The sequence below is a fragment of the Macaca fascicularis genome, chromosome 15, assembly GCF_037993035.2.
Source record: "Macaca fascicularis isolate 582-1 chromosome 15, T2T-MFA8v1.1".
In the NCBI taxonomy this organism is placed as follows: domain Eukaryota; kingdom Metazoa; phylum Chordata; class Mammalia; order Primates; family Cercopithecidae; genus Macaca; species Macaca fascicularis.
The window spans coordinates 8,544,406-8,571,465 of NC_088389.1; the positions used below are offsets into that span (position 1 = coordinate 8,544,406).

Below are 27,060 nucleotides of genomic sequence, written 5' to 3' on the forward strand. Positions count from 1 at the left end.
ATCTTAGAAGTATGTTAGACAAGCCATCACTCTTTTTTTAGATGGCTAAAAATCATTAGACATTTGTCATTTTTACTACGTGTGAAAAAGTAGTTTTTCTTGCCTAAAAACAACCTGATTTGGGAATTTACGTGATTTCATAGGAATAGCATCTGGAAGTGATGACATTAATGTCATTTTAAAAAACGTGTGTCGTATTTCCTCTTATTCTTTTCTGCCTTGACATTGTGCAATAGAAATTTTTAAAATTGTTCTATTAGTATTGTCAAATATCAATTATTGGTTTTATTTACTACTCAATTAAATTTAACGAGCCTACTCTGTCTTGGTGTAATCACATGGAATGGGCTCAACTCCCCAGTTAACAAGTGACAGCACGTGTAAAATATTGTCTACCAGGGAAACTCATTGAACACTTAGTGTTCAGACAGTGTTTTGGTGTCTGGTTCCCTAAGCACCACTGCAGTGACACAAAATAATAGACCTTCAGCAGAAAAAGTTTTGGCAAATACATTGCATAAGCCATTTACATGCAGTGAGTCATTCTTATTAGGGTTGGTGGAATCCCTTTCAAAATGTAAGTTACTAATACAAAGATGGAACACTGCGAGCAGACGTTTTTAAGAATAAGTAGTCTCAGGAATGATAATATTAACTCCCTTATGCACATCAGGTAGGACTTTATTATGACAGATACTAGAAATGTACAAAGTGAAGTTAAAAGGTAACTCCTAGCAGCACATCTTACTCCCTGGATTCTCTAATAAGATGAGTGTTTCTACTTTGCTGTTGCCTTTTTGAATAGTTAGATTCTAGCATTAGTACTGCTGTGTGGGAGGGAGTATGTGTGAACAGAGTAAGAGTTCTGACAATCAAGGCACAAAATAAATGCTTGGAAATTTTAGAATCATGCAAACAGCTTATGGATTGAGTACAGATTCCCAGTGCTGTCAGTCTCACCCATCCTTCTATCCCCATGTGTGGAATGTTCTAGGACTCCATGGCTTTTGAGGATATGGCTGTGAACTGTACCCAGGAGGAATGGGCTTTGCTAGATTCTTCTCAGAAGATTCTCTGCAGAGAAGTGATGCAGGAAACCTGCAGGAACCTGGTTTCTGTAGCTGAGAATGACAACACATTTCACTTAATTACAGAAGTATTTCCCTATCATCAGTGCTATTTGTGATTTGGAATGTGGCAAGGGAATGATTTGGTGAAGAAATCAGGCATGGGCACTGTGTACAATGAACATTAAATCTAGTAATGTTTCTATAGTTTGTAATAATTCAAGATAATTTTGTGGGTCTGTATTTTAGGAAACAAATGGAAAGACCAGAATATTGAAGATCACTTCGAAAAACCTGGGAAAGATATAAGATAACTTGCACTGAGAAGAGGAAATAAAGTCCTCTGAAGGAATCTTAGCTTGTCATGAACTTAAAAACAAGCAATCAAAACAAATGAGAGTCACTTGAAATTTATTTCTTTTTAGAAAAATTTCACCCGAAATTCAATGTACTTCAGTGTAGCAGTCAGTGTTTGGAAAACAGTTTACTTGAAAATAGTACTACAAAATTGTGTACATGAATGTTACTAATTTGGTCATAGCCATGCAAGTGGTAGCTGTGTTTTCAGTAGTAACCCATTTACTTTCAAATAATTCAGTCATGGCAAAAAAAAAAAAAAAAAAAGCATTTTCCTTGGTATTGGTAGCAGTGTAAGTCCAAGACCTATTAGTAAGTAGAAAGTTATTAAACCAAGCAATAATTATGTGCTTTACATTTTTTTTTACAGAAATCATATGATACAGAGACTGTGTGAAAGCAAAGAAGGTAGTCAGTATGGACAGTTGTCAGCCAAATTCCAAAGCTTGGTCTGAATGAGAGCATTTCTGCTGGATTAAAACAATGTGAATGAAGTATTTGTGGAAAAGTCTTTGTACGTCATTCTCTCCTTAATAGGCACATCTTAGCTCACTCAGGATACAAACCATATGGAGAGAAGCACTATAAATGTGAACAGTGTGGGAAACTCTTCGTTTCTGTTCCAGGTGTTAGAAGACACATGATAATGCACAGTGGAAATCCAGTTATAAATGTACGATATGTGGGAAAGCTTTTTATTTTCTCAATTCATTTGAAAGACATCAGAGAACTCACACAGGAGAAAAACCCTATAAATGTAAACAATGTGGTAAAGCGTTCACTGTTTCCGGTTGTTGTCTAATACATGAACGAACTCACACTAGAGAGAAACCCTACGAATGTAAGGAATGTGGAAAACATTCAGATTTTCTTGTTCTTTTAAGACGCGTGAAAGGACTCACACTGGAGAAAGACCCTATAAATGTACCAAATGTGATAAAGCCTTCAGCTGTTCCACTTCACTTCGTGACCATGGAAGCATTCATACTGGAGAGAGACCCTATGAATGTAAACAATGTGGCAAAGTCTTTAGTCATTTGAGTTCCCTTTGTAACCATAGAAGTACTCATACTGGAGAGAAAGCCTATGAATGTAAACCATGTGACCAAGCCTTCAGTCGTCTCAGTTCCCTTCACCTCCACGAAAGAATTCATACTGGAGAAAAATCCTATGAATGTAAGAGATGTGGTAAAGCCTACATTCGTTCCAGTCACCTTACTCGCCATGAAAGAAGTCATGATATAGAGGCTGGGTGTAGTGACTCAGCCTATAATCCCAGCACTTTGGGAGGCCAAGGAATGTGTATTGCTTGAGCCCAGGAGTTCATAACCAGCCCGGATTAAAACAGCGTGAAACAACCTGGGCATCAAGGTGAAACCCTGTCTCTAGAAAAAATAAAATAATGCCAGGCACGGTGGCTAACACCAGTTACTCGGGAGACTGAGGCAGGAGAATGGCGCGAACCCAGGAGGCAGAGCTTGCAGTGAGCCGAGATCGCACCAGTGCACACCAGCTTGGGCGTCAGAGCGAGACTCCGTCTCAAAACAAATAAATAAAAATAATTAGCTGGGCATGGTGGCACATTTCAGTTGTCTTAGTTCTTTTTCAAGGACATAAAAAGCAACGTTGGGTTGGGGAAAGCCCTGTGCATGCGGATCACGAGGTCAGGAGATCGAAACCATCCTGGCCAACATGGTGAAACCTCGTCTCTACTAAAAATACAAAAAGTAGCTGGGTGTGGTAGCATATGGTTGTAATCCCAGCTTCTCAGGAGGCTGAGGCAGGAGAATCACTTGAACTCAGGAGGCGGAGGTTTCAGTGAGCCGAGACTGTGCCACTGCACTGCACCTTGGCGACAGAGTGAGAATCCATCTCAAAATAAACAAACAAATAAATAAAGCCCCTTGAATGTAAGAAATGTGGTAAAACATTTACTCTTTCCCATTCCCTCATAAACATGAAAAGGCTAACACTGCAGAGAAACCTTAAGAATGTAGGAAATGTGGCCAAGCCTTCAGATTTTCCTGTTTTTGAAGATTTGGGAGGACTCAGAGTGGAGAAAAGCCTTTTGAATCTAAATTTGTGGTAAGGCCTTCAGTTGTGTTAGTTCCATTTGAAGACATCAGCTCATTCCTGAGAAAAACCCTATGAATGTCCAGAATCTGGGAATGTTTCATTTCTCTCATCCCCACTCAAGGACAAATGAAAATGCACACTATAGCTGGCTGGACCTTGTAAATACAAGAACGTACACAGGATTAAAACTCTAATAGTTTAGAAACTGCAAGAATATTTTCAGTTTTCACATTTACTTGAAACGTCATGTGAAAACTCCCACAGGAAAGAAGTTCTATAAGTGAAGCTTTTCTAATTTGGAAAGCCTAATGCAAATTAGTTATCGTGTAGTGCTTGAAAAAATGTATGAAATGTTACACAAGTTACAAGTATATTGTTTTTTCCGTGACTCATTCTTAAAGAGTCTTGAGAATGCATTTCACCTTGTTTTGCAGGGAAACCTTGAGGTGAGAGTTCTGTAAATGCTCTTTAAGCAGTAGTACTTGAGTTTCATAGATAATGATATTAAGTTTGTTGGTAGAATTTTTGTCTATTCATTTGATAATGTGCTGGATTCATGGTTGAATTTTGATGTTTTTCTAACATGGAGGTAAGTTTAATTTTTTTGTTTCATTATTATCTTTTTTTGAGATGGAGTCTCACTCTGTTGCCCAGGTTGGAGTGCAGTGGTGCGATCTCAGCTCACTGCAACCTCCACCTCCTGGGTTTAAGCGATTCTCCTGTCTCAGCCTCCTGAGTACCTGGGACTACAAGCGCCCACCACTACGTCCAGCTAATTCTTTGTATTTTTAGTGGAGACAGGGTTTCGCCATGTTGGCTAGGCTGGTCTTGAACTCCTGACCTCATGATTTGCCCTCCTCGGCCGCCCAACATGCTGGGATTACAAGCATGAGCCACCACACCTGGCCAGGTAAGTTTCATTTGTATGTATTGCCCTGTGATTAATGGACCAGTGAATAATGATTGTCAATTGTTGGGATAGTCTTACTAGCCTCATTTGGAAAATTTTGATTATCCCTTGTTCATTATACACATTCCACCTTTCCTTGTTAAAGGAAAAACTACTCTTGATGTAAAGATGTTTATTTTTTGCTAATACTGAGTTGGTATTAATTCCTAAGTACATAAAGTTTACCATAGAGTATCATCTCGTGAGTTCTTTGCATCTGTTGCCCTTTATTCTTTATTATTTCTGTCTGTTATTTGGATCGTTCACTTTGAATGAAGGAGAGAGGACTGTCATAGGACGATACGTTGTAACCAATCTGAGGGAGGAAGCATTCAGTCTCTCAGTCACATATGATAGCGTTGGGCTTTTCATCGATGCCTTTGGTATTGTAGTAGATCGTATTACACCATTATGGTATGATGGTTTATATATTGTATTTTAGAGTATTACAGTCTTACCAGTCAGTGTATCATGATTCAGTTCCCTACCAGCCAACAGACAAACCAATCACGTACTCCTGTAGGAACAAAGGAACATCCTCGGCCTGGCGCGGTGACTCACGCCAGTAATCCCAGCACTTAGGGAGACCGAGGCGGGTGAATCACGAGGTCAGGAGATCGAGACCATCCTGGCTAACACGGTGAAACCCCGTCGCTACTAACAATACAAAAAATTAGCCGCGCGTGGTGGTGGGTGCCTGTAGTCCCAGCTTCTAGGGAGGCTGAGGCAGGAGAAGGGCATGAACCCGGGAGACAGAGCTTGCAGCGAGCCGAGATCACACCACTGCACTCCAGCAAGGGTGATAGAGCGAGACTGTCTCAAAAAAAAAAAAAAAAAAAAAGGAAATTCCTCACTTTTTAAATGTGATACCACCCTCTGCTCCCAAGTTAATCCCTGTTTGGGCCTGTGGGAACTTACACCATTCTCCTATATGTAATTAATAACTGATGTCTGGTTTTTCTGTTTAGTAGGAGATGTTATGTGTTTAACGGTGCCAGTAAAAGTAGGGTGCGAATTCCTTCCTCACCAGTGGGGTGCATGAGACGGTATTGAAACAATTGACAACACAAATGGAATGGACCAGCCCTCATGAAGGACACCTGCTCAACTTGACCTACCTGCTGTCGGCTGATGGTTCCGTAACACATCAGCAGTCACCTGAGTCAGAACCGTGAGCTGATGATGGGCCTTCCGTTTGGTCTGCACAGTGTTTTGTTTTCTTCAGAACCGTGAGCTGATGATGGGCCTTCCGTTTGGTCTGCACAGTGTTTTGTTTTCTTCAGGTGTTGTCATCTTCTCCCACACTAAAACGCTCTCATCTCCTAGACATGAATGTTTAATTGCACCCCAGCATGACATTTGACCTGTGCTTAGCAGGCGGTTTTGAGGCCCTGGCTTATTAATGCACGGAAGCACAGCACATAAGCCGACACTTATGTCCTAATTAGCAAGAATCCGGCTGTATCTCTGTAGTCCCTGCATCTACTCTGGTCACCATCTCTGTATGCTGAGGGCAGCCATGTGAACATTATTAATTATTGTACACTCCAATCAATAGTTATTATGTAGGCAGAAGTAGTGGCCTTGTTTGTTTCTTGTGCTGCTGCTCCCCTTGCCGCTGTCCCCTACACCCTCCTGATCAGGTGTACATCCATGGTGCCTCATGGTTCAGTCACTGATGAGTAATGAAAATGGGAAGAAAGAGTTTGATATTAGTCACTATCGAAGCATATGAAGAAGCATCTCAGCTGCTTGCATTGAAAAATTCCTAGCCAGTGTGTGGGCTTTTCTTATCACTGCTGCTTATCAGCATGTCAAAAGTTGAATCTTCGGACTGCAAGTCTTGCTGGCCTTAGACATAATGGCCTTACTGCATGTGGAGCTAACCCCAGGAAGATGGAGTGACAGTCTCTGGAGGATTAGGTGGTCTCCTCCAATGTGGCTTGATGGGCTCCTGAACTCTTTCCTGTAACTATACAGAGAGTCTACACTGCCAGCAATCATGTGCCTCAACTCTGTAGATGTAGAAATTAAAAATATTCAAAATATTCTGAAACAGTTTCCATTGAAAGGAAAGAGAAAAGCAGTCAGGTGCCACGCTCTGGTCAAGAGAACTAGTAGATGGCTCACAAGAACACTCTGTCGCTACTGTCTGTGCCTCTGTCACAACAAATATCCTGATCCTTCAGTTTGAAGGGTGCAGGGCCATTTTCCTCCCTTTCCTACTGGTAGTTCTCAAGATAACTGTATGATATGCTGGGAATGCAATATCCTGATAATCTGGTGACATTGGTCAGAACAGCCCAGGCTCTGTTAGAGTCCCTGCTTGAAACAGAACGGCCTTTAACGCTTGTGTCCAGCAAACCACATCGTAGGAGAAAACCCAAGATGAGCTGCTTTCTGGGGTCCCTCAGTTGTAGTGCAAGTGAAGCATTTACAGTCAAAACTCCATCCATCTGCTCTGGATAGCCTTCCTGATCTTGTGGTAGCGGTTCATATTGAATCCTGGACTTCTGTTGTCTTTTGTTTGCTATTTGTAAGTAATAAATTCACTTTATGGAATTTATGTATGAATGTATTTGGTCTCATTGTACTCAGAAAAGTTGGTAGCCATTGCACAGTGAACCCGCTTCATAATTGGTGAAAACACCTATGGCCCCCCTTGTGCCACAGCAAGGAGGTTAATTGAGCCAAACATAAACTTCATGTTCGAAAAACCCTGTAGCACAATTATTACCATGTGGGAGGCCTTTAACAATGGTGATGCTGATTTGAAGAACTCTGAAAGAAGAAATTTACACAAATGGATTGGGTACACAGGAGTCCCTCCTAACTTAAAGCAAACCTTGCTCCCCTCTGCCTAAAAAGAGTGGAGAGGCCAAGCACGGTGGCTCAGGCCTGTAATCCAAGTACTCTGGGAGGCTGAGGTGGGCAGATCACAAGGTCAGGGGTTCAAGACCAGCCTGACCAACATGGGGAAGCCATATCTCTATTAAAAATACAAAAAGTAGCCACGCATGGTGGTGGGCACCTGTAATCCCAGTCACTTGGGAGGCTGATGCAGGAGAATTGCTGGAACTTGGGAGGCGGAGGTTGAAGTGAGTCAAGACCATGCACTGCACTCCAGTCTGGGTGAGAGGGCAAGACTCCGTCTCAGGGAAAAAAAAGTGGATAAGAACTGAAACAGGTTTAAAATTTCACCTAATTGGAAATACAAAGTTTACAAAAATAATATTTAAAATAAAATGCTAAATGAGTGCTCATTGAATTTTATGCCTCCACAAAGTAGGTTGTGAATTAACTTCCACATCTGTTGAAAGCCACCAAAGTTGGGCAGCCTCCGTGTCTGAAATTCACATGTGGCTCAAATAAGAATTATACCTGGGGATACCCCAAAGTTTAAATATGGTATCCACTGTGATATTATGAGGAATTACTGTACATAAAACAGGTTGCCTTCCTTTAACTCTGTAAATAATATTATCTTGCCTAAATTCTCCAAAACGCATCGCTCTGCAGTATCCTATAGAGGACATAGGTTTCCTGACCAATGAGCAGTAAAAGTAAGTGTGTGCGACTCACCTATGTTCTTATCAAAATGGAAATCCCCGAATCCCACCAGTTAGAACAACATGACAGAATGTCAGATTTTTGGAATATATAGGTTTTCTGTAAGGTTATTAGGTACTGATTCCATTTTTAAAATAGATATCAATATATTTAGATGACCTATTTCTCCTGTGTTTTAGTATCAATAGGTTGTGTCTTTTAATTCATTCAGTTGGTCTAAGTTATAACTTTGCGGTTATGGAAATTGTAATATTCTTTATTATTTTATCATCCATGGGCTTTCTAATATAAAGGCCTCTTTTAATCCTTCTATTATTAGGTTGGTGCCAAAGTAATTGTGGTTTTGGACCGTGAATTTTAAATTTTTATAATTAGACTGCAACATATCTTTATTAATCAAAATAGAACCCATTACAATGGACTGGGCACAGTGGCTCACGCCTGTAATCCCAGCACTTTGGGAGGCTGAGGCGGGCGGATCAGGAGGTCAGGAGTTTGAGACCAGCCTGACCAACATGGTGAAATCCCCTCTCTACTAAAAATACAAAAAGTAGCCGGGCGCGGTGGCATGTGCCTGTAATCCCAGCTACTCAAGAGGCTGAGGCAGGAGAATCTCTTGAACCCAGGAGGCAGAGGTTACAGTGAGCTGAGATTGCACCTTCGCACTCTGGCCTGGGCGACAGAGTGAGACTAGGTCTTTAAAAAAAAAAACAAAACAAAAACAAAAAGAAACCATTACATTGAACACATTTTTGCCAAAGAGAAATAAACTTGTTTATTCCATGCTTTCAGGGTTCGATGAACTCTTGGAAAGCATTTTCTGCACCCTGCTGGTTGTGTAAGTGTTTTCCCTGCAAAAAGTTGTCAAGATGCTTAAAGAAGTGGTAGTTGGTTGGCGAGAGGTCAGATGAATATCGCAGATGAGACAAAACTTCACAGCCCAGTTTATTCAACTTTTGAAGTCCTGGTTGTATGACAGGTGGTCACGCGTTGTGGAGAACCGATCCCTTCATATTGACCAGTGCCAGCTCCAGGTGCTGCAGTTTTCCATGCATCTCATCGATTAACTTGGCATACTTCTCAGATGTAATGATTTCACCAGGATTCAAAAAGTGTAGTGGATCAGAAGACCGGCAGCTGACCACCAAACCGTGACCATGACCTTTTTTTGGTACAAGTTTGACTTTGGGAAGTGGTTTGGAGCTTCTTCTCAGTCCAACCAGTGAGCTGGCTGTTGGATGAAATCCACTTTTCGTGGCATGTCACAATCTGATCAAGAAATGGTTCAATGTTGTTTCATAGAACAAGAGAAGATGACACTTCAAAAGGATGATTTTTAAAATATTTGCTCAGCTCATGAGGCACCCACTTATCAAGATTTTTCAGCTTTCCAATTGGCTTCAAAAGCTGGATAACCATACAATGGTCGACATTCAGTTCTTCGCCAACTTCGCGGGTATGTGTAAGAGGATCGAATTCAGTGGTTGCTCTCAATTGGTCGTTATCAACTTCTGGCCCAGAGCCTGGAGCTGAGGCTGCCATGACCACCCTGTTCTCTTCCTTCTGGGGTCCCCAGGAAGCTCCCAGGACTGAATGATCCCCGTAAAACAGTGTACAGGATGGGAGGGCTGGAGGTCAATTACGCCAACACCTACCACCACAACCAAGAGGCCCTCATAGAGGTTGGCCCTGAGCTGTGTGTCCCTGTGGGATGCAGGCTCCCACGGATACCTCAGGGGATGAGCATGGGTCCTCCTGGCTGACAGAGCCTGGTGGGCACTGGGTGTGTGGGGCCTGTGTAGGTAGGTTGGACAGCACTGGGCCTAGCCAGGGAGCCAGGGACTGGTGTGGCCAAGGTGGGCAACAATATGTTGCCAGAACCGAAGCTACAGTGCAATCAGCCCAGCTGGTAGGGAGAAGGAGGCCTGCCTGCCTAGCGGGACCATCCACCCCTGTACTGGCCCCAAGTCCACACTGCCTGCCTGTACTGGACATTGCCTGGTCAAGGAGGCCTGGGCATGATGGTCAGCTGGTGTGTCCCTGGGTTCCAGGCCTTGGTGGTCCCTTGGGAGCCGAGCATCCTCTGGGCAGGAGGAGGGCCCGCGGTCTACTGTTTGCATCGGCCCCTGGGGGTATGCCCGCACCCCAGCTCCTCAGTGCACATGCGGACGTGGCCAGGGCTCCTCACCTGCTCTGTGGCTCCAGCTCTGAGCAGCTCATTGGGTGACTCTGACAGCTTCCTCCCCAAAGCTTGGGTCCTCATCTGTGGCAATGGGGTGTCCCAGGCCCCCTGCAGGCAGGAACCCACCCCCAGCGCCTCTGGTGGGCCCTTCTGGGCTTTCTTACCTACTGGCTTGTGAGACCCGGTTGGCCAAACTTGGTGTCCTATTTTTATTTTGGCCTTTTTGTTAGTGTGTGTTTTCTGTAACTACTGCTGTGTAGATCTTCTATTTGAGTTTTAGGTAGAGAATCTTGCCCACCCAGAGGTCCCCCACCCCAGAGAGCCTTCACGTCTCCCCCCACCGGGCTGGCCCTGCCTGTGCTCCGCTTGGTGTGAATGTTGAGTGTGATGGATCCACACGGCTGCTTGACCCTGCATCTCCCTTCTTCTTGCTGAGGCCCGTTCTGTTCTCTCTTTCTCCACCTGAACTGCACTTGAAGCCAAGACGAAGGATGAGAAGTGGTTGCTACGAAGGACCCTCCTGCAGCGAATCTGCTGTGAGGAGGCCGCGCTGGCCCAGCCTGTCATTTCCTTCTGTAAGCTCATTCCAGAGGTCGGCAAGGGGCGGCCTGTCCCTGCCTGCTCTTGTCGCCTGTGAATCAAGAATAGATTTTACATTTCCAACTGGTTGAACAAATAAAAAAATAACACTTCATGACACTGAGAAGTTTCCATGTCCATAAGTAAAGTTTGATGGGGGTGCAGTCATGCCCATCTCTTCACAGGCCACCTGCAGAAGGCTGCTGTTGTGCAGCCATGGCAGAGTTGCATCCTTGAGGCAAAGGTCAGTTGGCAAAGCTGAAAATACTGACTCCTGGCTCTTTAGGGAAACAGTTTCCAGTCCCTGGTTTAAGGGTTGTGTGGCAGAACCCCAGGATCTTGGTCAGCTTGTTCCTCACTCAGGGCCTGCTGTGGCCTTCGCTAGTATGTCTGCAAAGTCTGCGTGCTATGGTGCCTCTCATGGGGCGTTGAGCTCTGTCGTGCTAGATTTCAGGGTATCTGCCTCATAGTCACCTGTCTCACCAACAGAGACCCTGTGGCCAGATTGAAACTAGTAGGAACTGTTGGTCTTTGGCAGCAAGGATACCTTAGAGCTGAGCTTCCACCCACCCTGAGGTCGTCCCATGACACTCAATGTCTGGGTCGAATTTGGGGCAGGGCTGGTGTCCTGAACTGCCCTGCGATGTGGATCATAATAGCCAGTGGGGAGAGGGGGATGCTAGTACTCCCCATATCGTGGGGAGTGCCTCACTCCCTGCGTTGTGGATCGTAATAGCCAATTACTCCCCCCTGCAATGTGTGTCCATTCTTAGGAGTCTCTTTTTTTCAGGATATTACGAACAATTTCAAAGGTTGTGTGTAAACAGCCTGCGATAGGAGAACGAATACCATCCTCTGCACCTCCGGATATTAGGAACCATATCACACAATGAGTGTACACTTTTTGGGAGATTTGGGATAATGTCGTCCTGTGTTTCCCTGAATATTTGGAGAAATATCACAGGGTGGCAGTATAGCCACTACTTCTTGGCTGGAACATCATACTTTACCTACTGGAAATTAGGAGCAGTATCACAGACTGGGTGTCAAGCCACTGTCATACTGGAAGTAATATCATGCTCTCCCCCACAAGTCATGAGGAACAATATCACAGCGGGTGTGTACCTTCTCCGGTAGTGGGAGTAGTATCATCATCTCTTCCTTTAGATGACAGGAACAATATCACAGGGTGGGTGTACAATCTGTGTGTTTTTGGAAGCAATGTCATTCTCTCTTCTTCTAGGTTTTACTACTCATATCACAGGTGGGGTGTACACTCCTTGTTATATTGGATGGAATCTCATCCTCTTTCAACCTGTAACTTTAGAACAATATTCCATGGGGTGTCTCCATCCCTTCAATATTGGTACTAATACCATCTTCTCCTTTCCTGGATATGAGAAACAATATCACAGGAGGGTGTACACCCCTTGCAATGTTGGTAGTAATATCACCTCTCCCCTGTTGTTATTGAGGACAAAATCCCAGGGTGGCTGTACGGTTCCTACTTTATTGGGAGTAATATCAACCACTCACCCCCTGGATATCAGGAACCATATCAGACAAGAGGTGTCCACCCCCTTCGATATTGTCAGCCATATCATCTTCTTCCCATCTGCATATTAGGAATGATACCCCGGCGCTGGGGGTGGTGTACACCCTCTGCGATGTTGAAAGTAAAATCAGCCTCTTTCCCGCTAGATATTAGGAACTATATCACAGGTGTGTGTGCACCTTCTGGGATATTGGTAGTACTCTCAGCCTCCACCTCGCTGCATATTAGGAACAATATTACGGGGGGCAGGGTGGTTACACGTCCTGCAATGTTGAGAGTAGTATTCTTCCCTTCCCCCTGTACGTTAGGAACTACATAACATGGGTCTGTATGCCTTCTGCGATATTGGGATTAATGTTATCCTCTCCCCCACTGAATGTCAAAAACAATATCACAAAAGGGTGTACACCCCCTGCAATATGGCCAGTAACATCATCGTATCTACTTTTGGATACTAGAAACAACATCACAGAGGGTGTGTATACTCCCCTGCGATATTGGGCACAATGTTATCCTCTCTTCCCCTGGATATTAGGAATGATATCCCTGGTGGTGGGATGTGGAGTACATTAAGAACAACATCACTGGGTGGGTGTACACCCCCTGCGATATTGGGTGTAGTATCATCCTCTCTTCCGGATAGTAAGAACAATAACACAGGAGGGGTGTACAGCCCCAGCCCCTGCGTTATTGGGAGCAATAGCATCTTCTCCCCCTCTTGATATAAGGAACAATATCCCAAGGTTGGTGTACATCCCCTGGGATATTGGGCGTAATGTCATCATCTCCCAAAGTGGATATTGGGCGTAGTGTCACAGGGGGGTGTACGCCTTCTTCGATATTGGGAGTAATATCATCCTCTCCCCTCAGGATCATAGGCAAAATATTGAAGGGGTTTCACCACTCCTGTGATATGGTCAGTAATATCATCCTCTCCCCACCTAGATGTTAGGAACTATATTACAGGCGGTTGTACACTTCTTGTGATATTGGGAGTCATATCATCCTCTCTCACTCAGGATATAAGGAACAAGATACTGAAGGGATGGACACGTACTGTGATAGTTTCAATAATGTCATCCTCTATCCCCTGGCTATTAGGAATAACATCATAGAGGGGTGTACACTTTCTTCAATATTGGGAATAATATCATCCTCTCCCAGCTGGATATCAGGAACAAGTCTATTAATTATTAATATTAATAAATATAGTAAAAATTAATAGCAATCATCGATATTAATAATCACAATATAGTATAAATTAATACTGGTAAAAAATATTAACGATTAGTATAACCATCACAATATCACTATTAACAATAAAATGATGTCAGCAATTAATGTTACTTAAATCAATACTAAGTGATGTAGGTAATAAAATAATAATTAATATTAAGAACTAATAATATTGTTAAAATACATTAATATTACTAATTATTTTCAAGAGTCCATAATCATATATTTAAAATAATTATCCATAATTAATAATGGTATCCTATTAATAGTGTCATTGATAATTATTAAAATCGACATAGATGTTTAATAATTAATCATATTATTACTCCTAATACTGCAGGGGGTGTACACCTACCTGTGATGTTGTTCCTAATATCCAGGGACGGAGAGCATGATTTTAGTTTTAATATCATAGTAGGTGTGCACTCACCCTGTGCCACTGATGCTAATATCTAGGGGGTAGAGTATGACATGTCTCCCAACATAGCAATGAATGGAAAGCCACCCAGTGATATTGCTCTTAATATTCACGGAAGAAGCCTATGATATTACTCCCAATATCGCAGGGAGGGTACAGCTCTTCTGTGATATGGTTCCTAGTATCCAGAAGGGGAGAGGATGATAATAATTCCAGTATCGCAGGCTGTGTTCACCCGCCCTGTGATATTGTTATTTATATCCTGGAAGGGAGAGGATGATATGACTCCCCGTAGAGCAGGAGGCGTACACCCAGCCTGGGATATTGTTCCTAATATCCATGGATAGGAGAGGCTGATATTACTTCCAATATGGCAGAGGATGTACATCCACCCTGTGATATTCTTCTTAATATTCCAAGGCCAAGAGGTTGATATTACTCCCAGTATCGCAGACACTGTACACCTCCGTGTGATACTCTTCCTGATATCCAGAACAGGAGAAGATGGTTTTAATGCCCATATCGCAGGAGGTGAACACCCACTCTGTGATATCTTTCCTAGTATGCAGGGGGAGAGAGGATAATATTATTCCCAATATTGCAGAAGATGTACACATGTCCACCCGTGATATTGTCCTTAATAATCCAAGGCACAGATGATGATGTTACTCCCAATATCACAGAAAGTGTAAAACCCCCAGTGATGTTGTTCCTATGATCCAGGATGGGAGAGGATGATATTACTTTCAATATCGCATGGAGTGTACACGCCCCTGGTGATACTGTTCCTAATTTCCACCAGGGAGAGGATGATACTACTCCCAATATCACAGGGATTAAAAACATGGGGGTATACAGTGTCTGTGATACTAGGAGTAATATCAACCTCTCGGCCTTGGAATATAAAGAAGAATATCACAGGGTGGATGTACACCCCCTGCCACATTGGGAGTAATATCCTCTCCCTTCCAAGATATTAATAACAATGTCACAGGGCCGGTGAACACAGCCTGCAACACTGGAATTATTATCATCCTCTCCCCCTCCGGATATTAAGAATCATAACACAGAAGAGCTGTACCCTCCCTGCGATACTGGGAGTAATATCATATGCATATTCCGTGAATATTAGGAGCTATATCACCGGGTGGCTATCTATTCATTGCTATGTTGGGAGTCATGTCATACTCTACTACACTGAATATTAGTGTAGCATCACAGGGTGAGTGTACACTTATTGCGATATTAAAACTAAAACCATGCTCTCCCTCTCTGATATTAGGAAAGACATCACAGGTAGCTGTATACACACTGCAGTATTAAGAGTAATAATATGATTAATTATTAAACATCAATGACTGATTTTAACAATTATTGATGATACTAATAATTAATAGGATACCATTACTAATTATGGATAATTATTTTAAATATATGATTATGCATGCTTAAAATTAATTATGAATATTAATGTCACTTAGCAATGCTAGTAGTTCATAAAATTAATCATTATTTTATAACCAACATCACTTAGTATTGACTTAAGTAACATTAATTGCTGATATCATTGTTTAATTACTAACAGTGATACTGCTATTAATTATTAATACTAATCGTTAACATTTTTAACCAGTATTAATTTTTACTATCTTTATTGTGATTATTATTATCGATGATTCCTATTAATTTCTATTATATTTAATAATAATGATAATTAACAGACTTGTTCCTGATATCGAGCTGCGGGAGGACGATGTCAGGTGGGGAAGCTTCGTGCAGGTGCCCCATGACAGGGGGGAAAGCAACGGAATCCAAATACTGGTCCTTACTTGGGAAGCCAAGAAGGCCACTGGGAGGATGGGAAGGTTGGCACATGAGGGAAGGTGCAGAGGCGGAAAGGGCATAAGAGTTCCATTTATTTATCACAAAACACAGAACAGGACTGGGCCAGAGACTGAATTCTTCCTGTCTCCTGGGGAAAACCGGATACACGGCCTGAACTTTTTCTCTTCTGCAGGCAACAAGACCCGCAGAGGAAGGCTCCCTTCCAGACCTTTTCTGGGAAACCTTTGGAGAAGCCGCTGCCAAATCGAAAAGAATCCATGGAATCTTGGATTTATCTGAGGGTGAGTGTCACCATGGGTCCCTGTTCTTTGCTCCACTAGGTCACTCTGGTTGATTTTCTTTCAGGTTCTCGTGTGTGTGAGGGGATCGGGGAAACCTTCTTCCCTGCCTTCTTGGGGTCAGGGACTCCACGATCCTTCCAGGTCCATTTGATTCCAGGTGAAGGCATCTGAAGATGCCATATTTCCTGTTGCTTTCTCTCTGTGCAATGATGGCAAGCCTGTCAACAACATCTTCCTAGCGGCGTGAGGAAATTAGTCCCTCAGGGGCCCCAAACATGGAGGAGGCTCACCCTAGGAACATGCATGTTTTCAGAAAAGGCGTCCTGGGAACCCTTGAGCCACCAACCTGCCTTCAGAAGGGCATTAGTCCGTCCCACTTCATGGAAGGCTGAGTGGAGGCACTTTGATCCAGTGAATGCCCAAGACACAGTCTTTAGAAAAATGGTATTCTTAGATCATAGCTCAAGAGTGCATTTTTCATGGGTCTTGTCCCGATCAGCACTCACGTTAAGGATCTGTCCCTACTTCCAAGGACCACCTGTCCATACCGTATTAAGAATTTCCTGCTGTGTGCACCTTGTCTTTGGATGTGGTTGATTTCTATATTGGCTCGATGCTGACGAACTTCTAACGTGTGTGGTCTCCTTTCTTTCAGGTTGTAAGCAGGCCAATGCCGGTCCACACAACCAATAAGAGGCCACGCGTGGACCCTGCCCTCACTGATGGCTCAGCTACGAAAATGTCTGACACGGTATCCGTCTTGGCTTCACTGTCTCCCCTCAGAAAAGCCAGTCCGAGCTCCTCGTCAAGTCTCCGACCAAAGGAACGACAGACAGGGGCTGTGGCCGACATCCCTCAGCCTGGAGTCAGGCAGCAGGGCCCGGAGCCTCTCGTCGTGGTGAAGCCGACACACAGCAGGCCTCAGGGTGGCAGTCGAGAAGTTCCCCAGGTTGCCTCCAAGCCCCACGGCCTGATCCGGGTCATCAGCCCCCAGGCACAAGACAAACGTGCTGCGGTGACCTCACAGCCCTGCCCACCAGCCGACACACACAGCTTGGGCCTCGGCTCCAATCTCAGTTCCAGGTCAGGAGCCAAGAGAGCTGCCCAGACTCCGACTCAGGCTTGCCTGAACTTCCCCAAGAAACCGAGAATGGGTTCCTTCCAGATGCCCGAAAATGCCCTCCAGGGAGGTGAGCTGGGGGTCCCGGAGACTCTCCAACCTCCGCCAGCTGCAACCGAACTCAGACCAAGTCCGTCGCCCCAGATGAGCAGGGGGACACCCGCCCAGGTGCCCAGCACCAACCGGCAGCCTCTGCACAGCAGACCTTGCCTGCCTACTGCCCAGGCCTGCACCATGTCCCATCACCCAGCGGCCAGCCACGATGGGGCCCAGCCTCTCAGAATGCTCTTCTGGAGACTGGAAAATGGATGGTGGAGCTCCAGCCTCCTGACAGCTCCCTCGTTTCCCTCTCCTGAGAAGCCGGGAGCCTTCCTCGCTCACAGCCCTCATGTCTCAGAGAAGTCTGAGGCTCCCTGTGTTGCTGTCCCCGAGTGTCCTCTATGAGTACCTTCAGGTTTCCTGCTCCTCAGAGAACAGCGATTCTGACCTGGAGTGAGACTACAGGTGGCCGGGGCTCCATTGCATCCAGCTCCCGTGATTTGGAGGGGTCTGTGGGACTGAGGAGCACAGAGCAGAGAGCAGACTGTGTGTGGTGACTCCCAAGCTCCCCGGCTGTGGTGCTTCTGTGGATGTTGGAGCCCAGGCCAGGCAGGGACCAGATGCAGAGACTCTGCCTCATCAAATTCTGGTGAGGGACATTGTAGTTCGCCGGAATCTCCGGAAATCCGCCACCAGAAGCTTCTGTGCCAGTGATTCGTTGCCTCAGAAACTGGGTGACGGTGACGCGCGGGATTCAGACTTCCGCTGTGATGTCAGTAGGAAACCGGGGAATGACTGTGTGTTTGCTCTCTAGATGACTGAATCAGGGAACAGTTAGAGAACCCTGAGGGATGCAGGCCTTCAGCTGTGCCCCACCCTGACAGCAGTGTTTTGACGCTGTGAAGCGTTCTGCGCAATGCGTTCTTGGGGTGTTTCCTCAGCCTCGAAAATTGGGCTCTGGAATGCCATCAGAAATAGGTGTGTTTAATTTGTTTTGAAGTGAATAAAATTCTCAAAAAAGATGACGTACTCTCTTTTGACTTTCATTCCGTGTTTGTGTGTAACTGATTTTCCAAGGGCTTGAAAATTTCTTGACTTGTCAGCAATCCAAGTCATTATGTCTCCGAAACAGAGTTGATTGAAGGGACCACAGGTCTTCGCAGGACCTGTGACTTCTTAAACATCCACAGGGGCAAGAGAACTCAGCCCCACTCTACCAACACGCACCTAGTCAAATTCTGCCAAGTGAATCTCACGCACGCTAACACGTGGGGAGGGTTGCTTGCACCACGAGTCCCCATTTGGCTCACGGCGATGCCACGTGTCGGGTTTCACACGTATGTGTTGCACCGCAGTCCATTTCACAGTGGTAGAATAAATGTATTGGCTTTCTGTCGGTTTGTTGGAGGCAAAAACCTGTGATGTTCTTGGTTTTTGGTGGGAGAGTTTCACTCTGGAAAAGAAAATATTCTGAAAATGGAGGTTGTCCTAGATTGTATTTCAAGGTGAGTCTACTTGATGCCAGTGAAGCATATTTTGGCATATAATACATATGGTTGTATTATATTTTGTCTCTATTACCTCATTTTAAAAAACCATTTTGTGAAAAATGTCAGAGTTAGATATACCAATGTTAAATTTCTGATCACGTGTCCAGAAGCACTGGAAAATGCGGCCTAGAATGCAAAATTCCCAGCCACTTCTTTGTTGAACTCTCTGCAGAGCGGCATTACATCCAGGGGTTTTCAAGGTGCACTAGTGTGGCATGAGCTGGTCTTTGGCTTCCTGTTGTAGTTGGAATCGTGCAGATTGTTTAGGGGTGGTGTCTGCTTGTCCCATCTTTCCAAATCATCATTAACCTTTCCTCAGCACCCACGTGGACTCAGAACTTACCTAGAGTCACAGGCAGGTCTGGGAAGCTGCCCTTGAGCCTTTGTGCAGTCCATGATGGTTCCATCCTCTGATCCGCTGGGGCACATTCTGCAGAGGGATAGGCTGGCATAAGCTGTCCCTACCTTTCTGAAAATCATGGAGATTCCTGGTACCTGAAGCCACATAGAAATATCTGTGGAGTCTCAGGCAGGCCATGGATGCCATTCACAGGCTCCTGTTCTTCCACTTAATGGCAGCAAGAGTGATTCCTGAATTTTCTAATTGACGTCAAAACATTTTGGTGACTTTGTTGTGTCAATGACCACTCCTGTTTCTGTGGCATCCAGTTCACCTGTAAGGTTTTTGGGGATTATGTGGAAATTCGTGCATTTTTTCAGAGCCTCACTTCATCCTGGATGCTCTCAGGCATGCACAAGCAGATTCCTGCCTTGGTGGCATCTCGGAGCATTGCAGGAGACCCCTTAGGTCTAGGAGGCACTAGGAGGTCCATCAGGAATTGGGAGGGCATGTGTCTGCCCATCTGTAGTGTGAACTTCTATTCACCTTCAGAATGCAGATTCTTCCTGAACTAATAAATTATCTTCATCTTGGTGTAAGTAGCCACAAAAGAATAAGTCATACTAACTCCATTAATAAAAATAACTGAAAATCAACAATGAAGTTAATAATGACAATGTTAATTATTATAATATTGATAGTAATAATAAAACAAAGGCATTAGAGATTAGAGATTCCCTTAAGTGAAGGACAATGTGAAGATATAGGGATACATGAGTTGTTTGGACTCAGAGTCCAATGAAACATGTTCCTCAAAGGCAAAGACAAGAAGCATAAGGAAAATATAAAGTTCATGGATGACCACCTGGGCTACTTTGGAACCCATGTGGGAACACTGCAGGCAAAGTGTACCTTGTCCTGGGACTGCCCACCACCCAGCCCCCACTCACCTTCATGAGGTAGGACAGCAGGATAACGGGGAAGGAGTCCATGCAAGGGATGCAAGACTTGTGTCACACCTGATTCAAAGAAGCACTGCTTATGACAGATGTTTCTCTCCTAACACTGTGTCACCTCTAACTGCCTGGCTGCATGTCTGCCATCTGTTCTTCTTAGGCCACAGGAGGGACGGACATTACTGTCCACCTATCTGCATACAGAGCCGTTGGAGGACGTTATCCTTGTTGCTTCCTCTTTGAAAAAGGGCAACATACACGGCAGATGCCATTCTCTGTCTCTTTGGAAAACTTTGCCACCACATTTAAGGTTTTCTTCAGCCACAGAAAGCCACCTGCTTCAAAGTCTCACCCTCCACAAGTGGCAAGCACACAATTATTAATGGAGGCAAGGGATGCATAGGTTTTGCCATTTGATTCAATTGGGACAAATAGGGGAGGACTTCTTAGCTGAACAGCTCTGTCTGTGCGGCCAGTTGACAAAGTCAGGCTGCGTTGCCATTAGACTTGTCCCTTTGCACATAAGGCTTCCCTCCAATCCTTTCCACAGATGTGGATCCTGACATTACTTCCTAATAAACATCCTGCACACTAAACTTCATCTATATCCAGCTCTCTGGGAACCAAACCTGTGACAAAAGTGAAGTTTCTAGGGAAAATATGGTTTCCTTATCAGACAGGGATCAAATTCTGCTGAGCTAGAAAATAAGGTAAAGTCTGATGCCATCTCATGATTTTTTTTATTAGGACATTACCACTGCCAGCAAGAATTATGTGTATCAATTCATGGGGACAAAAATCATATTGGAGTGGGATGAGGTTGTTGTGAGTTGAGGAGAAATTTTGACGAATGAATTTTACCCTCAACTTGAGTTCAGGAGAGGAGATGAAGATGAAAACAGCTGGAAATAAAAGGTGTCCAAAAATATTTTTCTGGTTTTTCAAAAATCAAATTTCAGGTTGGGAGACACTATGTTTAAATTCTAAAAGGATGTAGCATACTGAGAGGAAATAACTATAGATAAATTGTCCTTTTTGTAAATAATACACTTCATGATATGACAGGAGACCAAGGGACACAACACAAATTTGGAGTTAAAGAAATGAACAGACATTCTCGATATTCAGCTGTTATGGCAGAGATGCCAGAATGATGGATGTCCATGTAGCAGTACTTTTTTTTTTTTTTTTTTTTTTTTTTTTTTTTTTTTTTTTTGAGACGGAATCTTGATCTGTAACCAGGCTGGGGTGCAATAGTGTGATCTCAGCTCACTGCACCCTCCGCCTCCTTGGTTCAAGAAATCCTCCTGCCTCAGCCTCCCAAGTAGCCAGGACTACAGGTGCGCACCACCACACTCAGCTAATTTTTGTATTTTTAGTAGAGATGGGGTTTCACCATGTTGGCTAGGATGGTCTCGATCTCCTGATCTTGTGATCTGCCCCCCTTGGCCTCCCAAAGGGTTGTGATTAGAGGTATGAGCCACTATGCCCAGCCCATGTAGCAGTACTTTTGAACTTAATGGCTGAAAGCGTCCACCTCCAATTATTATATTTGCAAAAGAGTACAAACCATGTAATGAATTTTAAAGGGAAGACAAGCCTGTGGGAGCTCAACAGCCATGGCAATGTTTTGAACTTCTTTTTATTAAACACGTAAGAAGTAAGTGAAGTTCAAAACCTAACAGAATTGCCAGGAATTATTTGAAGAACTACCAAGATGACTTAGACACTATGAAATCCTTATGATACCCTCTGGTGGAGTTTCCTCCTGGAGCCAGTGATTTTAAGCCAGAGGCAAATGTCTCTGCAGGCATAAGAATTCGACCCAAATGTACTATTCAATTTTAAATGAGATGACAATAAAATTATCTGCTATATAGTAACAACTTTTTTTTTTTCTTTCGGACAGAGTCTTTCTCTGTTGCCTAGGCTGGAGTGCAGTGGGGCACTCTTGGCTCACTGCAATCTCTGCCCCCTAGGTTCAAGTGATTTTCCCACCTCATCCTCCTAAGTAGCTGGGATTGTAAGCATGTGCCACCATGTCTGACTGATGTTTGTATCAGCAAAATTATTTCTGGGGTGGAGAGTTAGGGACCTTTATTCTCCCACATCCAAAAACATGTTCTCCAAATGATCTGTCAATAGAAATAACTGATACCTATATTTGCTAACCTATCTTTTTCTTTCTTTACATTCAGAACTAGAGTGTGGAAAAGTTATATTAAGAAGGTTCTCTCAATTTTCAACACAAGTGATGGGCTAGGCACTATTCTAGGTGCTACAGATACACATTCACATACCCACAATAGTTTTGCCTTATTACCTCCTACATTCTAATAATGCATCAAAAGAAAAGTATAGATTAGCTTTTTATTTTTTTGAGATGAAGGTTAATTCTGTCACCCAGGATGGAATGCAGAGGCAGGATCTCAGCTCATTGCAACCTCTGCCTCCTGCGTTCAAGCGATTCTCCTGCCTCAGCCTCCTGAGTAGCTGGGATTACAGGCACGTGCCACCATGCCCAGAAAATTTTTGTATTTTTCAGAAAGACAGCTTTCATTATGTTGGCCAGGCTGGTCTCAAACCCCTGACCTCAAGTGATCCATGCACCTCGACCTTCCAAAGTGCTGGGATTATAAGCATGAGCCATAGTTCCCAGTCAAAGAGAATAGCTTTAAATAGAAAGCATGAAACCAAAGGAAATGTATGTCCATCAATTTTATACTGTATTTGGCCAGGTGCAGAAGATCGACTTGTAGTATTGTAAGGGAATAAGGTCAGTTCACATCTAATTGTTTGGACAAGTCGCCAGAAACCAAAAGTTGGAGGAGTTGTATCTTTTGAGGTGGGTTGCACAGGCAAGCAGCAAGTTGTTATTTCTCCAAAGTCCTAAACTGTTCTATTTCTCCCACTGTGGAAAAATACATCTCCTACTTGATTTCAATTTATATAGGAAAATGCTTAATAAAACTAATAAGGGCTACATTCTAGGGACACAGCTAGACCACACATATACTGAATCTTGATTCTGGAAACACATCTTGTTCAATGTAATTGGATTTTCATGACAACAAAAATGTAACCCTGACACAATATTGGAGAGTCAAAAGGAAAGGACATTTTGGATTGAAATTTTTTATTTTAAAAATATGTCCAGGCCGGGCGCGGTGGCTCAAGCCTGTAATCCCAGCACTTTGGGAGGCCGAGACGGGCGGATCACGAGGTCGGGAGATCGAGACCATCCTGGTTAACACGGTGAAACCCCGTCTCTACTAAAAAATACAAAAAACTAGCCGGGCGAGGTGGCGGGTGCCTGTAGTCCCAGCTACTCGGGAGGCTGAGGCAGGAGAATGGCGTGAACCCGGGAGGCGGAGCTTGCAGTGAGCTGAGATCCGGCCACTGCACTCCAGCCTGGGTGACAGCGCGAGACTCCGTCTCAAAAAATAAAAATAAAAAAAAATAAAAAAAAAATAATATATATGTCCTTGAGTTCTATTAACAATAGCCAAAACCTGGGAACAACTCAAATGTCTATCGAGAGGAAATCAAGAAACAAATTATATGCATATTATAGAGCAATATTGGGCAATAACGGGGGATAATCCACTCTATTAATCAATAACTTGGATCAATATAATCTTTCTCACCCTGAGTGGGGAAGGCTAAGCTAAAAAGTGTCCTGTAATATAAATAAATGTACACAAAATTCTAGAACAGACAAACCTAATATAAGCTAAAAAAAATTTAGAAAAGCCAGGTGCAGTGGCTCATGCCTGCTATGCCAGCACTTTGTGAGGTGGGTGGATCACATGAGCTCAGGATTTTGAGACCAGCCTGGCCAACATGCTGAAGCTACTCCGTCTTTACCAAAAATACAAAAATTAGCCCAGTGTGGTATTGTGCCCAGGAATAGAAAACCAAATACTACATATTCTCCATTGTAAGTGAGAGCCAAACATTGGGTTATATGTTGTTTAGCTCTCACTTATGTGGAAACAATAGACACTGGAGATTCTTAGAGGGAGGAGGGAGGGTTGAGTACAAGGACTTAAAAACTGTCTATTGAGTATTATGTTCACTAGGTGTGTGATGAGATCATTCATACTCTAAACCTCAGCGTCACACAATACATCCATGGAACAAACCTGCACATGTATCCTCTGTGTATAAAATTAAAATTAAAAAACTAAAATGAACAAACAGATACGAGTAGGAATTTCTCAAAAGAGGAGATACAAATGGACGACATATATATAAACAATTCTTACCCTCTCTAGTCATCACGGGAATGCAAATGAAAATTACCATGAAATATCACTTCACACCTGTTAGAATAGCTATTATCAAAAAGATGGATGATAACAAGTGTTGGTAAGGATGTGGAGAAAAGGGAGCCTTTGTATACTGGTGGTGGGAATGTAAATTAGTATGGCCATCTTGGAAAATACTATGGAGGTTTCTCAAAAAATTCACAAGAAAAATACCACTTTGTTCCAACAATCCCACTTATTTTATTTATATACATATATATATGTATATATACACATATATATGTATATATATACATATATATATGTGTATATATATATCTATATATATATTGGTATTTTTATATGAAGTGGTATATATATATATGAAGTCACTGAAATCAGTATGTGAAAGAGATATCTGCACTCGTATATTCTTTTCAGCACTGTTCACAACAGTCAAGATATATGAAAACACATATGTTATCATTCATTCATGGACGGATGAATTAACGTTTTATATATATATATATATGTATGTACAATGGAATATTATTCAGTATTATACAATAATGAAACCCTGTCATTTGTGACAGCATTGATGGATCTGAAGGGCATGAAGTCATGTGAAATAAACCAAACACAGAATGACAAATATTGTATGATTTCACTTGTATTTGAAATCTCAAATAAACTCAGAAGCAGAGAGTAGACTGGAGGTTGCCAGGAGCTGTGGTGCAGGTAAATGAGTAGGTGTGATTATAGTACAAAGTTTTAGATATACAAACATAAATAAGTTCAGGAGGTCTAATTTACAGCATAGTGCTTTTAGCTATGAATGCTGTATTGCATACTTAAAATATAATAGGAGGGTGAATTTTTTGTTAATTGTTCTTACTAATAGAAATAATAATTAGAATGGGAGGGAGAACTTCAGGAGGTGATGATTATGTTTATAATCTTGATGGTAGTGATGCTTTCACAACGTATCCTTATCCTCAAACTCACTGAGATATACACATTAAATAGGTACAGCTTTTTAATGTAATCATATCTCAACAAAGTGTTTTTAAGGGAGGTTGGTTAAAAAATGTAAAAAGGAAAAGTAGATGTTCCTTTGCCCTTCTCCCACGCCTTTTTTCTCCCTGATGTCTAGAATTCAGAAATAATAGGTGGAAATTTAGCAGCCAAACTAGGGTATTTTCTAAAGTATAGCAGAGCAGATACCTGGAAGGGACCAGCATCCCTCATGACATTAGAAATAATCTGTACTAGCCCTGAATGGTGTAACTACAGGATAATTTTGAGTGAAAAAGAAATCAACTTCTGTCTTGTTTAAGTAACTTCATTCAGGCATTAATTTTATAAACATGTAGAGAATACATACTCCTTATGAGTAGAAACAATGTTTATAAATAAAACAATGGTGATAAATAAAAGAAAATAAAAAGCCTTGAAAAAAAGTGGTTTAATAGCTATACATAGTTATTTTGTTGAAAGATTCTGCTGCTAATATTATTCAATAATTTTGCACGCTGGTGCAAGTAAGGAAATTTACATTGTCTAATAAAAATTATTTATCAATTTATAAAACAGTAAACATTTCATAGAATGGGGCTAACAATCTGCATTGCAAAATAACTTTCAGTTGATTTTATGCACAGTAATTATTGAGAATCCCAACAGATCTGGACCTACATAGGTGTTATCAAGACTTAAGGAAGAAAATTTTCCTGACTCTATCCCTACCTCCAGTTATTAACAGATCTAGAGATTCAGAACTCAAATCCAGACCTCCTGCTTCCGTGTGCAGTGGCCTTTCACTGTCCTGTTTCGCTTCACTTGTTGAAGAGGATTTGAGAATAAATGACCACGTGATTCAACTCTCTCCTCAGCTCTGAGGAATATAGTCCTGTCCTGGCAAACAAGAAGCTCACACAGTAGTAGAGGAGGCAAATAGACATTCACTAATCTAGCATACAAGCAGTAGGCACTGTACCATAAACAAGGCACTGTAGGGGTTCAGACCAGGAGCAAAGCAGGGATTAGCAAGGCTAGTAAAGTCTGGGAAGAGTTCACTAACAAAATGTCTAAATCATTAACTAAACCAAATTATTTCTCAACATGGCCTAATTAATTGTAACTTAATATAAATGGTTGGTTGCTCATAAACCTTAATCTTTTGCCAAAATATTTGTAGCTTATGTTCCCATTTAACAAGGTTTTCTGGTCAAAACTATGCACCCACATCCTTCTAATGAACTTAGTGTCCAATAAAACATGGACTTTCACTCATCCCATGAAGGTGATTTTATGTGCATAGTACATCTCTGTCTGCGAATATGCCTAATGAGGTATGGAAGGACACTCATTATCCAAACAAAGACATTCCACTGGTGCTAGAGAGCTACAGACGGAAGTTTTTTCTGCCTACTGGAAATAAAGCCAAGCTTTCTTCTTCCTTCAGCAGTGAGGATTGCTGTCCTCCTCTTTATCATTCTCTCTCTCTCTTATTTTTTTTGAATGGGCCAAACTCTACCAAATAACAAGATAAACTTTGTGTAAGCCTTGGTAAGAGCAGAGTGTCTGACACCTTATGACCTTATGGTGCTATAATACTCAAAGCAAAAGCAAAATCACCTATGACCAGAAAAGGGAGTCACAGGAAATCTAGAAGACTTATTGGCCAAGAG

The 27,060-nt window shown here is 42.8% G+C and overlaps 1 pseudogene; it reads left to right on the top strand.

Annotated features, from left to right (window-relative positions):
* Positions 1–9,441: 9,441 nt before the first annotated feature.
* On the top strand, positions 9,442–17,731 carry LOC141408707 (protein FAM90A5-like; annotated as a pseudogene).
* The last annotated feature ends 9,329 nt before the right edge of the window (positions 17,732–27,060 follow it).